General features: G+C 36.9%; 1 pseudogene; it reads left to right on the forward strand.

Annotated features, from left to right (window-relative positions):
* The first annotated feature begins 13,423 nt into the window (after positions 1-13,423).
* On the forward strand, positions 13,424-13,523 carry LOC138830146 (U6 spliceosomal RNA; annotated as a pseudogene).
* The last annotated feature ends 2,221 nt before the right edge of the window (positions 13,524-15,744 follow it).

Below are 15,744 nucleotides of genomic sequence, written 5' to 3' on the forward strand. Positions count from 1 at the left end.
ATCAACCTTATTATTGCCATATACAAGGTAGCAGGTAACGAAGAGTGAGCTCTGATGTGAGTTACAAACACTTTGGCATTACGTTGTTGTAGTAAAGCTTGTAATTGTTTAAATAGTTGGTTTAGCTGGGGTTTAGATGAATGTGTAACTCCAGTGATATTAGTCACAACTCCTACAGCACAGGCAGAATCAGTAACAATATTAACATCTCCCACAAAACCTTGTAACATCTTAATAATAGCAAAAAGTTCATTTTGTTGAACTGAGGCTTAAGAAGTTGTTTGTACCCAATATTTATTTGTTGTCCAGTAGCACTTTTTGTTTTGGAGCCATCTGTAAAAACGGTAAGAGCAGTGGAAATAGGGGCCTTGGTAATTATATTATTAATGACAAGTTGTTGTTTATGCAAGCAATCCCACAATCTACCTTTGGGAAAATGATAGGAAAATTGCCCAGTACAATTTACTAATGCTATTTGTAGCGTTTCAGAGAGGTTTAACAAATATTTTAGTTGGAATTTTGGCAAAGGAAAGATAATTTCAAATAAATCATACCCTGATATGGTAAATACCCGTTGCCTGACCTGTTGAATAATAATTGCCAACTGTTGTTCATAAGGCATAATATTGTTTGTAAATCTATGCTGTGTATAAATCCATTCTAATGGCATCTCATTTTGTTGTATAATTCTTGTTGGGTATTTCCATGTATCTAAAATACATACATTTATGAGTTGATTGAGCGTTACTCGATGTAAAAACATTTTTTTAATTCTCTGTTCTACAAATTGTACTTCTCTTTCATCTTCCTTAGTTAAAGTTTTTTTGCTATGTAAATCAGGCTCTAATTGTAACAATGAAAGCAAATTATGTAATTGGTAAGTAGGAATTCCTAAGGCAAATAATATCTCCTGGGAACTTGAAAATCATTTAACGTATGTAATTGATCACGTCGTAAAGATATTTTTTGAGGTGTCACTGTTTTTCTACAAACAACATATCGTGATGGAGACATAGAATTCCATTGTGTATATATACCACATTTTCATGATCCATTCATCTACTGAAGGGCATCTGGGTTGGTTCCAGATCTTAGCTATGGTAAATAATGCTGCAATAAACATAGTTCTGCTGGTAGCTTTAATGTGGTCTTATTTGTAAACATTTGGGTAAATGCCCAAAAGTGGGATTGCTGAGTCATAGGGGAGCTCGATGTGGAGTCTTTTGAGGAAACTCCATATTACTTTCCAAAGTGGTTGAACAAGTTTACACTCCCACCAACAATGAAGTAAGGCTCCCTTCTGTCCACATCCCCTCCAGCATCTGTTGTTATTAGAGTTCTTGATTTTAGCCATTCTAACTGGGGTGAGGTGGTATCTCAATGTTGTTTGGATTTGCATTTCTTTTATGGCTAGGGAGGTTGAGCATTTCTTCATGTGTCTATTGGCCATCCTTCTTTCTTCTTCAGAGAAGTTTCTTTTTAAGTAATTAGCCCACTTATTTATTGGGCAGTTGTTTCTCTGAGGATTTGTTGTTGGGGAATTTAATTTTTTGAGTTCCAAGTATATTTTAAATATGAGACCCTTGTCCATTGTATGGCTAGTGAAGGTTTTCTCCCAATCCGTGGACTTTCTATTGATCTTGATAGCTATGTCCTTTGCCATGCAGAAGCTCTGCAACTTCATGCAATCCCATTTGTCGAACCATTCTTTGAATTTTTTCTGTTTCCAGGTCTCTATTATGAAAAATTCGGCCTGCGCCAAGGAGACCTAGGGTTTCTCCTATTCCATCCTGTAATGTTTTCAGAATGTGTGCTTTGACGCCGAGGTCTTTAATCCATTTTGAGTTGATTCTTTTGCAGGGTGATATATAAGGATGTAGCTTTAATTTTTCTACATATAGTAAACCAATTTTTCCAGCACCATTTACTGAAGAGGCTGTCTTTCTTCCATTGTATTTTTTTAGCTCCCTTATCAAAGTTTAGATGGCTGTATGTCTCTAGGTTCATTTCTGGGTTGTCAATTCTATTCCATTGGTCCTGAGGTCTGTTCTTGTGCCAGTACCAAGCTGTTTTGATTTCAATGGCTTTATAGTAGAATTTGAAATTTGGTATTGATATTCCTCCAGCAGTGTTCTTTCTGTTGAGGAGCGTTTTTGCTATTCTGGGTCTTTCATTGTTCCATATGAATTTTTGGATTTCCTCTTCTATTTCCTTGAAGAATGACGTTGGAATTTTGATAGGTATCACATTGAATTTGTAGATAGCCTTGGGAAGTATTGTTATTTTCAGGATGTTAATCTTTCCAATCCAGGAGCATGGAGGATGACATTGCCCCCATTTGTTAGGAAATGGAAAGACTTGGAAAAAAATTATATTCAGTGAAGTAAGCCAAGCCCAAAGAAACATACGTCCCATGATTTCCCTTATTTGCAATATCTAGTATATGTATGAGTCAAGCAGAAAAGGTCAGACAAGGTGATGTTAGAAAAATGAATCCTAAGATATGTATTTAAATGTTTTTTTCTTTCATGCATTTGTTTCTAACCTATTTATAAGATTATTTCTTTGTTGCTTTGTATGTCACTCCCCCACTGTATAACCCCTGCTTTCACTGTATTTGATGTCGGTATAATTTGTCGAATGGAAGGGGAAAAACAAGTCATTTAAATAAGGATACATTTGGAACTGTTGCAACAATGAGAAGTACAAGTTGTCAAGTCGAAAACGAACTTTACATCTTGGGCGGGGATTTGGTGGGGGGGGAGGGAAGATGGGAAAGGATGGGAAGGGTTAACTAAGGAGGAGGCTACAATGCTTGATAAGAAATGTACTCACTCTCTTGCCCATGTAATTGTAACCCCTCTGTACCATATTTTCACAATAAAAAAAACAAAAAAACAAAAAAAAATCCTAAATATTTTACCTCCATATCTTTTTGTATTTTTTCAGGTACTATTATTACTACAAAATCTTTAAATATAGAGGGTAAACACTGCAACACCATTTCTAATTCTGTCACATTTGGTCCTGCAAATAAAATATCATCCATATAATGAAAAATATAAATGTGAGGCCATTTTTGTTTAACAGGTTTTAAGGCCTTATCAACATATATCTGACACATAGTTGGAGAATTCATCATTCCTTGGGGCAACACCTTCCATTGGAAGTGCTGATGAGGGGTTTGATGATTTATTTGTCATAAAGAAAAGGCAAATCTTTTATAATCTTTTACATGTACAGGAATGGTAAAAAAGCAATGTTGTAAATCTATTACTACTATTGGCCAACTTTTACGAAGCATGGCAGGCGACAGTATACCAGGTTGAAAAGCCCCCGTAGGGTACGTGGATGCTTTACCTCCTTGTAAATCAGTCCGCAATCTTCATTTCCCTGACTTCTTTTTAATAACAAATATTGTAAAATTCCATGGTGACATAGACGGCTCAATATGTCCTTTGGTTAACTGTTCTTCAACTAATTGATGAGTTGCTTCTAATTTTTCTTTAGATAAAGGACATTGTTGAATCCAAAGAAGTTACTCAGATTTCCATAATATCTCAATGGGCTCCATCTAAAAATGTTAAAATTGAATATGAGCTCCCCATTGTTCCAGTACATCTCTACCAATTATGTTAACTGGAACTTCCATAATATAATGTTTAAGGACAGCTGTCTGTCCGTCTTCTGATATTATAGTACCATACGACACTGAGAGCTAGAAAAGAGCAGCGAGAGAGCGCCTCTGGGCCTGGGCTAGGCCTTTATCTAGGGTATGGGCAGAGAAAGTTGTGGCCACATCAAATTCAGATGTGACCTCAGTGGATGCAGATGTGACCTCTTTCAGGTGTCCCAGTTGCCTATGTAACGCAGGGACTGGGTGGAGACTTTGCTGCAAGGAGGGTGGAGTCTTTCGCCATCCTGGAGCAGACCTTACATTCCAGGCTTTTAATAATCATAAAATAGGGTGTGGATTATTTCTGGCTACTTCCTGCTGACAAGAGGGGGTCGACAATAGGGGTAAAAGGCTGGAATTTGGTCCCCTCCCAGAGAAGGCAGTGAGCAGCAGTGGTCCCTTGGTGGCGTGAGTCCTTAGATGAAGTCTGGAGAAGTCTCATGAGCGTTGAGGGGCTGGAAAAAAATACTAGAGAGCAAATAAATGGCAAGAGGAAGGACTTGGGGCTGAGAATGTTGTAGAAATGTCCCTAGCTACTTCTGATATCTGGTGACTAGGTAGAGAAGTCAGGTGACAAAGGCAAGAATATAAATTCCTGTTCAGTTAATACATATTGAGGTATAGACATTGGATGGGCAGGCTTCTTCCTTCCACTGACCTCCTGGCTCTGGTTAATTTTGAAAGGGCAGGCACAAAGTAGCTGATGTGTCATCTCCTCTTACTCCTCTCCATGTTCCCTTGTTCCCCAGACTGGCTGTGTCTAACTGCTCATTGCTGTGATGGCTTGTCCCAGTTGGTATTCAAGGAGGTTGGAACTCAAGGGCTGGGCATGGTCCCTCAGCACTTCTTCTCAAGGCTAGTACTCTACCACTTGGAGTTACAATAGCACTTCCAGTGTTTGGCTGCTTAGAGATAAGAGTCTTGAGCCATGCTTGCAGCCGGGCTCTTTGCAGGTTAGTTGGGAGATGGAGTCTTAGGGATTTTTCAGCCCGGGCTGTCTTTAAACTGCAATCTTTGCCACAAAAGCCCTTTATTATTTCCAATTAAAGCAACAAGGAGATCAAGTAGAATAAGTACAGCTTACCTGGTTCTTATCAAGAATTGACAGACAAATATTCTGAAATGACAAAACTCATTAGATGTGATGAGAATTTCAGCACACATATGCCTAGTATTTTAGAACCATGTAGTCAGTAGAATACACAACACAAAACAAAAAGGCTTATCAAGAATTGCCAACAAATATTCTGAAATGACAAAACTCATTATATGTGATGAGAATTTTAGCACAGATATGCCCAGTATTTTAAAAACATATAGTCAGTAGAATATACAACACAAAACAAAAAAGGCAAAACAAAAAACCTAAAATTTTGAAAACAATGTTTAGACATCTTTGCTAACAAAGCACATTACATGGTTGGGCCTCATTTACCAGGGCCTGTGAAAAAAGCAAATTGCTAGCAAGGCATCTTAGAATAGCTGAATGGAGTAGTAAGTTTGGTGGAAGGTTAAGGGCCAGATGGGGCCAAAACCTTAAGCCACCATGTGGCCAAGATGGCAAACTCAAGATGGCGAATTTCTGAAAAAAACAAAATGCAAAGACACCCTGAACAAATAGACCAAGACTACAATTGGCTAGCCTTTGAGAGAGAACCTAGAGGGGGTCCGTGGGACCCAGCCTGCATCTCACTCTTCAGGGCACAAGCCAAAATGTAAAAAAAGAAAGGGAGAGATAGGGAAAGTTGGACATGAATGGCAGAGAGAGAGCAAAGAGAGCCTGAAAATAAACAGAATTCTGACCATTTACCATTGCAGTAGCCAAAACTGTCTACATCTGAGAATGGCATAAAAATGAGGCGCTCTAGCTTTCCAGGGAGTGCAGGAGACATTTCAATGGGGTTTCACGGCTCAGGCGTGATTCCCAGCACCCCATTAAATGAGTAGGAGAGTCAGTCTGGTGAGTGAAGGATAGCTGACGAGGCAAAGCGTCTTGACTCCCCCCAGAGCCCTCTAGAGAGAGCAACAGAGAACCATAGAGTAGCTTCACTCACCAGAGTAGAGAAGTGGTGTGGATGTGGATGTGAAGGCCAGCAATGGTATCAATGCACTGTGTCTTCAGCAGACAGATGGGTTGGCAAAAAGCCATCAGAACTGTGGGTATTCCTCAGAGCAAAAAGGGAAAAACAAACAGAAAAAGTAAAAAGAGGGAAAAAAACAGAGAAATCCCAGCTATTATGACTTTAAGCCCTTTATCCGAGTCATGCCACCATTTATATTAGGTTTTTAATAAAAGGTAGCTGAGTAAGAACAGCACCACGCACGTGGTATTCAGGTAAGGGGTAGATTTATTCAGTAGACCTGCTGGGACCAGGCAAGGTTGGCACTCCACGTGGTTCGGAAAGGCCTAGGAAAGAGAGAGCTGGGAAAGAGAGAGGTAAGAAAGAGAAGAGAGAGAGCTAGAAAAGAACACTGGGAAAGCAGAGAGAACAGAGAGGAAGAAAAGAACAGTGAGAACAGAGAGAGAGAGCAGAGAGCTAGAAAAAAACAGTGAGAGAGCTAGAAAAGAGCAGCGGGAGAGTGCCTCTGGGCCTGGGCTAGGCCTTATCTAGGGTATGGGCAGAGGAGGTGTGGCCACATCAAATTCAGATGTGACCTCAGTGGATGCAGATGTGACCTCTTTCAGATGTCCCAGTTGCCTAGGTAATGCAGGTACTGGGTGGAGACTTTGCTGCAAGGAGGGTGGAGTTAGCTCGCCATCCTGGAGCTGACCTTACAAGGACCATACACCATCACTACCTTCTTCAGTTTACCAATATCATCAACAGCAGCACCTTCATATCTGACTGGTTGAGATATACCATTCATAGGGGGTGGTCGAATTACAGGATAAGGAAAAAATAGGCATTTCATCATCAAACTCATGGTCTGAGCCCTCTGTTTTGTGAGGGAATGATGCTGTAAAAATTGCATCGGCCAGTGAAGGAGCCGAAGGCTGCTTTACTTTCACATTTTCAGGTTCTCCTTTCACTCTGCTAATTTCCAACTCCATATGTTGTAATTTTGATAAAATCAATTCCATTTGCTCAGACATTTTATTTACACTTTCAGTTTGTTCCTTTTCAGCCTTTTTTACCTCTTGTTTTTTCTCTGTTAATTGCAATGCATCCTTATCTATTGTGTCCATAACCTCAGATTCCAATTGTAAACCTACAATAGAAGGGGTGGCCTCTTTCTTTAAGTCTGCTATTAATCTTTCCTTATTCAAAGCTTCAAAAAGGGTATGTAAAATAGCCCAAGTGGACCAAAATCTAATAGGAATCTTTTCCCCTTCTTGAACAGCTCTTTCTACATTATTCTTTACTCGTTTCCAATTATCAACATCTAATGTTCCTTCATCGGGGAACCAAGGACTCCATTCCCTAACTACATTAATACACATTTCTATGTCAGAAGAAGAAATATTTAGACCATAAGCACCAAGTAAATGTTTAAGCATATGTAAGTACGGAGTAGATTTAACTTTTCCCATCACCCTGTAATTAAAGGTACTTACCTGAATATCCCTTCCTGAATTCAACAATGAAGGGTCCCTGTTTGGGTGCCACTTGTATCATCTAGTGCCTTGGGGTCCCTGGGTAAGGGTAAAGAAATCACCAGGACACAGGGGATGCAGAGTGCATACAACAATTGCCACTCCATGGTATGCTTTATTGTTAGTGGGTATTTAAAGACAGGCAAGCATGATCGTGGCCAAGATTTGGTCAGAAGACATTGACACAAAAATTTCAACAGATACATTTTTACTTGACCTATGAGACAATGCCTTGGTATATTATTATTTTTTGGGGGTCCGATCGTGGGGCCTTAACTCTGGGCCTGGGCGCTTTCCCTCAGCTCTTCAGCTCAAGGCTAGCGATCTACCACTTGAGCCACAACTCCACTTCCGGCTTTTTTCTTTTTGCTTATGCGGTGCTGAGGAATCGAACTCAGGGCCTCATGCATGGAAGGCAAGCGCTCTACCAGTGAGCCACCTTCCCAGCCCTGTCTTGGTATATTATTATCTAAACTATTTTAAAGCAAGCTCAAACTACTTGTCCAATCTCAGGAAAATGCTTGACCAGCTGTTCAACTATGCTTAAGCAAGCAGAAGAGCTACTACCTCAGCTCCCAGGAGTCTGTGATGTGTTTTGAGATAGGGAGAGAGAACATTTTCCCTCTCTAGCCCTGCATACCAAGAACTTTCCTATTACTCAAACACAGTCCTCAGATAATCCTGAGGCCGGAACCTGCATCATTCTGCCCCTTCAACCTAGACCCTGAGTCTTCACAGGCTTTTAACTGTAATCGTACAATCGTAGCATCCTTATGATCTATGATATTTAAAAATTATAAATATAAATAATATTTCCAAGAATACCAGTGGAGGAAAAATGATGCAACCCAGTTTATAGTGGTGTTCTTTCCAGAACACGGAGGGCATCACATTAGCAGAGGTGCAGTGTATTTTCACAATGGAGATAAGCTATTCTTGATGTGAATTAAGGGAATTTTGAGGTGCACCCTACAAGTTGGAAACTGGTGGTCTAGGATGACTTTATGGCATAAATCTTGTGATCGATGGTCAAGAAATAAAAGCTTAATCTGACAAACAACTGCTTACTCTTGAAGAATTAATTATAACATGCTTCATAGTTTTATCCTTTATCAGAATGTGGCTCTTTTTCTGTTCACTTCTCAGTCTGTAACACCCCATTGGAAAATGCACCTATTGCAGAATTACATAACATGCAAACAGGTATATTTTGAATCTCTCAGGAATGGAATGTTCAGAATTTGAAAATGAGTAGTTATTAGTCATAGGAATTTTGAAGAACACATACATTCTGTCCTCTTAACAACTTATTAACTTTTAAAAGTTATGAGTTTCCATAGAATTAAACTGTTTTCTCTTTTAGTATAAGAAAGTACTAAATTTATTCTATTTTCAAAATATTGGCAAGTATATTGTGAAAAACTTTTCTAGTTGGATATCATTCAAGTTGATGACCCTCTGATAAAGAAGAGGTAATTAATTCAAATTAGATGCTAAATAATACTGATTTTTAAAAAGTTACTACATAAAGAATAATATTTACTATACCAAAACAGTGAAATTTTATTTCATCAGCTTATTTTTTAAATTTAATTTTAATGTGAAAGTGATGTGCACTGGGGTTATAGCCATTGGAAGGTACTGAATACATAACTTTTCAAACTTGTTATCCCCTCTCTCATTTTTCTCACAGTTTTTCCTTCATCACAATACCCCTCAGACGTTGTAATGTACATTTCCAACTTATTGTCTTGTGAGAATTGCTATTGCATTGGTTTGCTCTTTGTCCTTTGCCTCACCGTTTTTTTTTTTTTTGTTCCTGTTCCCTTAACTAATTAAGGTAAATGTATACAAAATACACAGGGTACCAAAATCAAACACAGCAGAGGATAAACCTTAGGGGAAAATCTCAAAGAAAATAGAAATCACATAGTTCATCAAAAACAACAACTGCAAATAAATATTTCTTTTTCCATATCTTGGAGTTCATTTTGCTCAGCATCAGCTTATATGGTCATATATATGCATAACAAAGGCACTGGAAAATAGTAGTTTCATGGATACTATATCATGAAAACAACATGTTAACTCTTTTTGTTGGTAAGGGCGGGACTATGGTTGGTGAATTCACGATTCTGATAAAGGAATTTCAAAAGAGCTTTAAAATTTATGACAGGTAAATTTTAATTGTTCAAACTTTTTAACAACTTAGCCTATTAAGAACATTTAAAATTGTCTGGGAAAATACGCTTTCATGCAAAGAAATCCGTGTAGACTTAGTTGAGAGGGAGCAATGTGGGTGAATATGGCTCATTTTCACAGTAAACAAACAAGCCTCACAAACATTGCTGTAAATCCTGTAGGTTCTCTTGAGAATTGTCCTTACCCAGGAAATATACTCTCACTGGGTGAAACAAGGTTGCAATGGAATTTAAATTCAAAGTTCTTTTAAAAAAAGACATCAAAATTTGTGAATTGACATTTAATTACTAAACAGTAATTCTCTGAAAAAGAAGGGAAGATGTAATTGAAAATCATTTACTTTAATAAAAGTATGAGAAAAGAGTAGTGAAGGTAGTGAAGAAAGATGAGAGAACCCATACAGGACTGTTTTATCTCCAGTGGTGTAATGGGATCTTGACCTTGTTTCTTCCATTCTATCTTCACAAGCTATAAAGTGTAGCTCAGGACTGGAGTAACCAGTTCAGATAAAGAATACTCAAAGAGTGGGGGCTGGGAAAGTGGCTCAGGGGTAGAACGCTTGCCTTGCATGCCTGAGTCCCTGGGTTCGATTCCTCAGCATCACATAAGCAAAAAGAAAAAAGCCGGAAGTGGAGTTGTGGCTCAAGTGGTAGATCGCTAGCCTTGAGCTGAAGAGCTGAGGGACAGCGTCCAGGCCCAGAGTTCAGGCCCCACGACCGGACCCCCCCCAAAAAAGAGAATACTCACAGAAGAAAATATTTGCAATTGATGTAGGTGATTTATAACCTTTGACAATCTATTCAAATCTGTTCAAGATTCTCCCCTACACCAAACTGCCCTCTTTGGACAGCTTTGTTTGTTTTCCCATGACTGCCCTTCATTAACTGATTAAAATTTTGTGAGCTCATATACATACTCTCTAAGCATTGCTGTTTGGTTGTGATTTTTGTGTGTTTTTGTTTGTAGTTGTGTTTTTAACTGAATTTCAAAAGGTTGTGCATTTGTGTTACAATTAAATATGTCCACCTAATTGTCCAATGCTCCTGGATCAGAGTCACTCCTTCTATCATTCTCAACCAACCCTTTCTCCAAGATTTATTGCAGGTTTTGGACTTCCTTTATTACATGTGTACATTGAGTATTCTAGCTGTACTTGCCCCTTGTTCCATTTTTCATTCATTTTATGTCTTTACTATTATTCCTTTCTGGTTTCAACTTCCTGATAGTCGTTCTGTTAAACTGTCTGTTAATACATTCCAAGGAGTTTCAATCCCACATATACTTGAAATGATGTCAGCTTATATTTCCATAATTCATTCATCTGCAATAACAATTTGCAAGACTGGAGACGTGAAGCTCCAAGACATGATTTTATTCTCATCGTTTTGGAAGATTAATCTTTAGTCAACAAGAAAGTTTAAACATCACTTAGAATTTATAGCTAACTACCAGTTTTTATAAATGGCTTTGTACAATGGTGTGTGATTATTTTATTTTATATGGGATGATATTTTCTACTACCTATAAATTTTGGAAAAATAAGAAAACTAAAATTTACTACTGTAGAGGAATATGATAGCAATAGAAGACAGATTTTATGTTTGTCACATCTCTGATCAGTACTCATATTCAAGACTTAAAGTCATATTTCTTACTATGTTAGACAGATAGGGAAAATATATGATAAGGCAACACATGATAAGGCAACTATTAGTGACTTTTTAAAATGTACCTTCTTATATGATGAAATTTACTTTATTAGCTAATATTTGGGTTTGAATTATGGGAGGCTGATGTATTTAACACATTTCTGGAAGGCACCTACTGAACAACGCAAATGGTGCGAGATACTATTTCTACAGTTTAATGAATGGTTGAACTTAGTGCTGGGTAAACAAATCAACTCTATTGTAACTTGATTCCTACACTTGAAAAACTTAATGTCACTATCATCTACTTGTCAAGTGTTATTTTGGTGAATATGATTATAAAAAGTTTATTTGAAAAGGAATATACTTTCAAGAGATTAAATGTATGTTATCATTGGTTTGAGAATGACAACATTTTTAGACTACAGAACCAAGTTTTACTGAAGTACCAGTGTTTTGAAGTACTAAGGGTCTTCTCAATTAATGGTTTTCGAAATTATATTTGAACTCCAAGTCAAGATTTCCTAGCCTTGGTAGAACAATTATGGATCTAACATTCAGGAATTATTTTTCGGCCTACTTATGCTGGACTGAAATCTTACATTCATCATTAGGAGAGTGGTATTAAAAATAATCTTGTGACATTTGTGATTTTGTTTACTCATATGGGCTGGTCATCTGTAAATTGAAAGTTTGAACTACAGTACTTTCTGTCATATTTTGTGATCTCATCTTTCATTTTAAGTTGCCTTACATTTCACAATTGCTTACTGCTAATTCCTGCAAGGAATTGGGGCACTGAAATATTATAGGAAATGAGAAAATGAGATGGGTCTTCAATTACATTCTCTTAGCATGTTGCATGGGCCAAGGTGAGAAGTCTTGCCCATGTTATCTGATGATGCAGGTAACTGGGACCTGATATCCTCATACCCATGGGTACTGCAGAAGAATAATAGCTTTTAGGCATCATATCAGCAAAAATTTTGGTATAATCAGTAAGAACGCTTCAGAAATATGGAAAAAAAACCACTCTGGGTCTAGCAAGTTAACACAAGAAACACATCAGCAGTGTAAAATCTCTTCTAGATTAGAGGAAAACAATACTGCTTTTTTTTTTACTATGTGAATTCAGAAGACCAAGAACACTTAGAAGGTATCACAAGTTTATACCGAAGACATTGCATTGATACTTTTTATATTCTAATATATATTCTAAACCTAATTATTTATGTTCCAATCTATTTATGGGAATAATTTTAAATTTATTTGTCAAATTACCAATGAATTCTAGTAAGATTCACTGTGTGAAATTTAAGATCAGCACATATAAATATAAAATATATATGTATATATAATAGAAGAAATTGTTATGCAATGTTCCGTTGTGGTTAGGGCATCAAAGGCAACTCTGTTTTAAAGTATTATTCCATTATCTCTACCTCAGTTTTTGGTAGAGTTAGACCTAAAACTTTACCATTTGTAAATTTACAGCCTGGAGGCAAGAGGAAACACTTTGATTAAAACATTACCAATTTAAGGCCTAATATCGAGGAAAAACATATGGACTTCTCCAGGAGTTATGGAAATATTTGGTGATAGAAAGTCAGTAGTGCAAGTTCCTGCCTGGTTGGATGGTAGACAGGCCAGGATATTAGGTAAACATGAATATGAACATTTTTTTACCTTCTTGGCTTTAGCTAGTTTTGAAATGATAGGAATAATAAACAATTATATTTTGATAAAATACCTTCTATTCTGAAGAATTAAGTCTGAAGTGTTCATATCTCTATGAACCCTTGTAACTAAGATTAGTTTTGTTCCAGTAAGACAATCTATGCTGTCAGGTAAGATATTCTGGTTGGTCTGTTCCTACATGGAAGAAGGGTGAAGGGACAGAAAGACATTTGTACCACTGAGACCTCATTTAGAAAATTTTAAGCTGCAGAAGTTTAGAAGTAGCTCTTAAGCAAGGCTTACTTTGAATCCATTAGCTCCACAAAGCTAACTCAGTTAATAAATAAGTACTTGAAAAGCCATTACCTTTGAACTTAGCTAAAAAGGCTTCAAAATATGATCAAATTTAAAAGGAAAACGACAAAATAGTCATTGACAAAAAATTGCAAATATGAGCAATCGACCAAACAATATAAGTTTTTTCCACTATACATAGAAATTTAGAGAAATAAGATCAATAGCATTTTTAGTAACAATAAAGGTTCCTTGTTACAAATAGGCAACCAAGGATGTATGCCTGTATAAAGATTACATCGTTAACTACTTAAATTTAGAGGATACTCCATGCTTCAGCAGCAGGTCTACACAAAATACAACAATACAGACATTAACATGGCACTTGTACAAGGATGACATGAAAATTTGTGAATTATTCCATATTTTTCATTCTTCAAATGCAATGAAAAACAGTTATTAAAAAGTTGATTACAAAAATACAAGTGTAACAAAACCTGTAATTCATAGAATTAAAGGTTAGTTTGACATCAGTGTATTAAACATTCACCTTCGAAAGGCCCTTACATAGCATAACCTTTACAATACTTGAAATTAGATAACATTATCTTTTTATCCCAAAGAAATAAAATAATATAAAGACTTAGGAAAAAGGAATCTTAAACTTTTCCTATATGGAATGTAATCTGAAAGGACACATTTATTAATGAACCTATATATTATAAAACAATGTAGACTTCAAAGTATTATATCTAGAAGACAATGAAATAGATTATGGACTTTATACAAACATAGATACTTTTTTCAGACAATCACCAGGAATATCTTTAATTTCTATACTATTCTTTTCAACAGATAAGATAAAATTAAAAAAATCACAAACTCTGCAGAAATCAATATAGATGCATACAAACAACTCTTGAATACATTTTGTCATCAAAGTCAGGCAATTCACGTGGAAGAATAACATGGAATCCATAAATTTTTAAATTAAGATCTTGCTGTTATTTTGTATTATGAAAATATTTTGTAGGGTCAGAAAGGATGGACTGGCACTTTTGAAATTTAAGAAACTTAACCAAACCATGACTACATAGGAGAACAATTTGTACAGCCTTCCACAACTTCAAAGAGTTAGTGATACATAATTATGCTTTTGGCAATATCAAATGCAGTTTCTTCCAAGTTGTTCTTCAGTCTGGTTTGAAATCATGTTTAAACAGAAGGAGATACAGCGTATCTTTGCTATTTCTATCCCAAGAAACAATATTTAAGGAGGTCAAGAGGCCTTTAGTTTGGGGATTGGTATCTGCATCATGATGAAGTAAGAAAGAATCCATTCTGGTATTATTCCACATGTACGCACTGTGCAGGGGTGCCAAGCCATTCAGAATTCTTGCATGAACATCTGCCTTGAGCTACCAACTCATGGACAATGTCAAAATGTCCACTCTAGGATTCCCGATGATGAGGGGTATACTTACCTCATTTCTATACATATGAGTGGCCTTTTTGGAAAGTAGTCTCAGCACTATAGTAAGCCGATTAATTTCAGCATCTCAAAGAAGAAATTTGCATGGATTATTCTCCATTATTTTCTTGCAATTGATACCTTCCTCACGTTTTCATCTTGTTCCTTGTCTTCATCAGAATTGCCTAACCAGAGACTTTGAGTACCAGTGGGAATGAGGTGTCCATGTATTTCCCCAATAGTTCACGTAGGATGAAATGGTCAGAAAAATCCGGTGAATTTTCTGCATGTTTTTTCACCATGATTTATTTTCTCTTTTTCCATTTTTACTATTTTAAATTATGGTAACTGGGGAGTACTGAATTGATAGAGAGCAGATGAAAGATTTTCCTCCGTATTAAAATGCACAGACTGAAAATGAGGGACAGTGGTGTCTTCATATGCAGCTTATTCTAGGAAGGAGAAAATAGGAAACAAAGCCTACTATGTAAATGATTTGGGAAATACAAAGATATAGTGTAAGAGAAATTACTATTCAATATATGAGCTTTAACAGCTTTCTAATAGATCCATTATTTATTGGTAACCAACGTTAGAAAAAAAAATGTATAATGCAGTAGTAAAATAGAAGTCCTTTGTATGACTACCTAAATTCTTGTTTTTTTTAAACACTTGTTTCCATCTAAAAAATTAGGCCTGGGCTGGGAAGGTGGGTCAGTGGTAGAGCGCTTGCCTTGCATGCCAGAGGCCCTGGGATCGATTCCTCAGCACCACATAAGCAAAAAGAAAAAAGCCGGAAGTGGCGCTGTGGCTCAAGTGGTAGAGCGCTAGCCTTGAGCTGAAGAGCTGAGGGACAATGCTCAGGCCAGAGTTCAGGCCCCACGACCGGACCAAAAAAAAAAAAAAGTAGGCCTATCTATTCTCTTCAGGTGATTTTGATGATTGAAGATGCTTAATGAGAAGTCAAAATATATTAGTAGTCTTTTGATATCAATTAAATTTCATTGTTTCTTCTTGGAGAATATAATGATCAAAGCAATAGTTCAGAATCAGCAAACAATAGTTCAGCATCATGCTTCCAGTGCAAGTGGATCTCCAGTAAGTAATCCTGTGTACCATTTTCCACAAAGTTTTGTCACAGATACAATCTGCCTGCCTTCTCTAGCTGCTTTCCTAGCCT

This window comes from Dipodomys merriami, unplaced genomic scaffold, assembly GCF_024711535.1.
Source record: "Dipodomys merriami isolate MVZ:Mamm:240054 unplaced genomic scaffold, mDipMer1.0.p SCAF_1841, whole genome shotgun sequence".
Lineage (NCBI taxonomy): Eukaryota > Metazoa > Chordata > Mammalia > Rodentia > Heteromyidae > Dipodomys > Dipodomys merriami.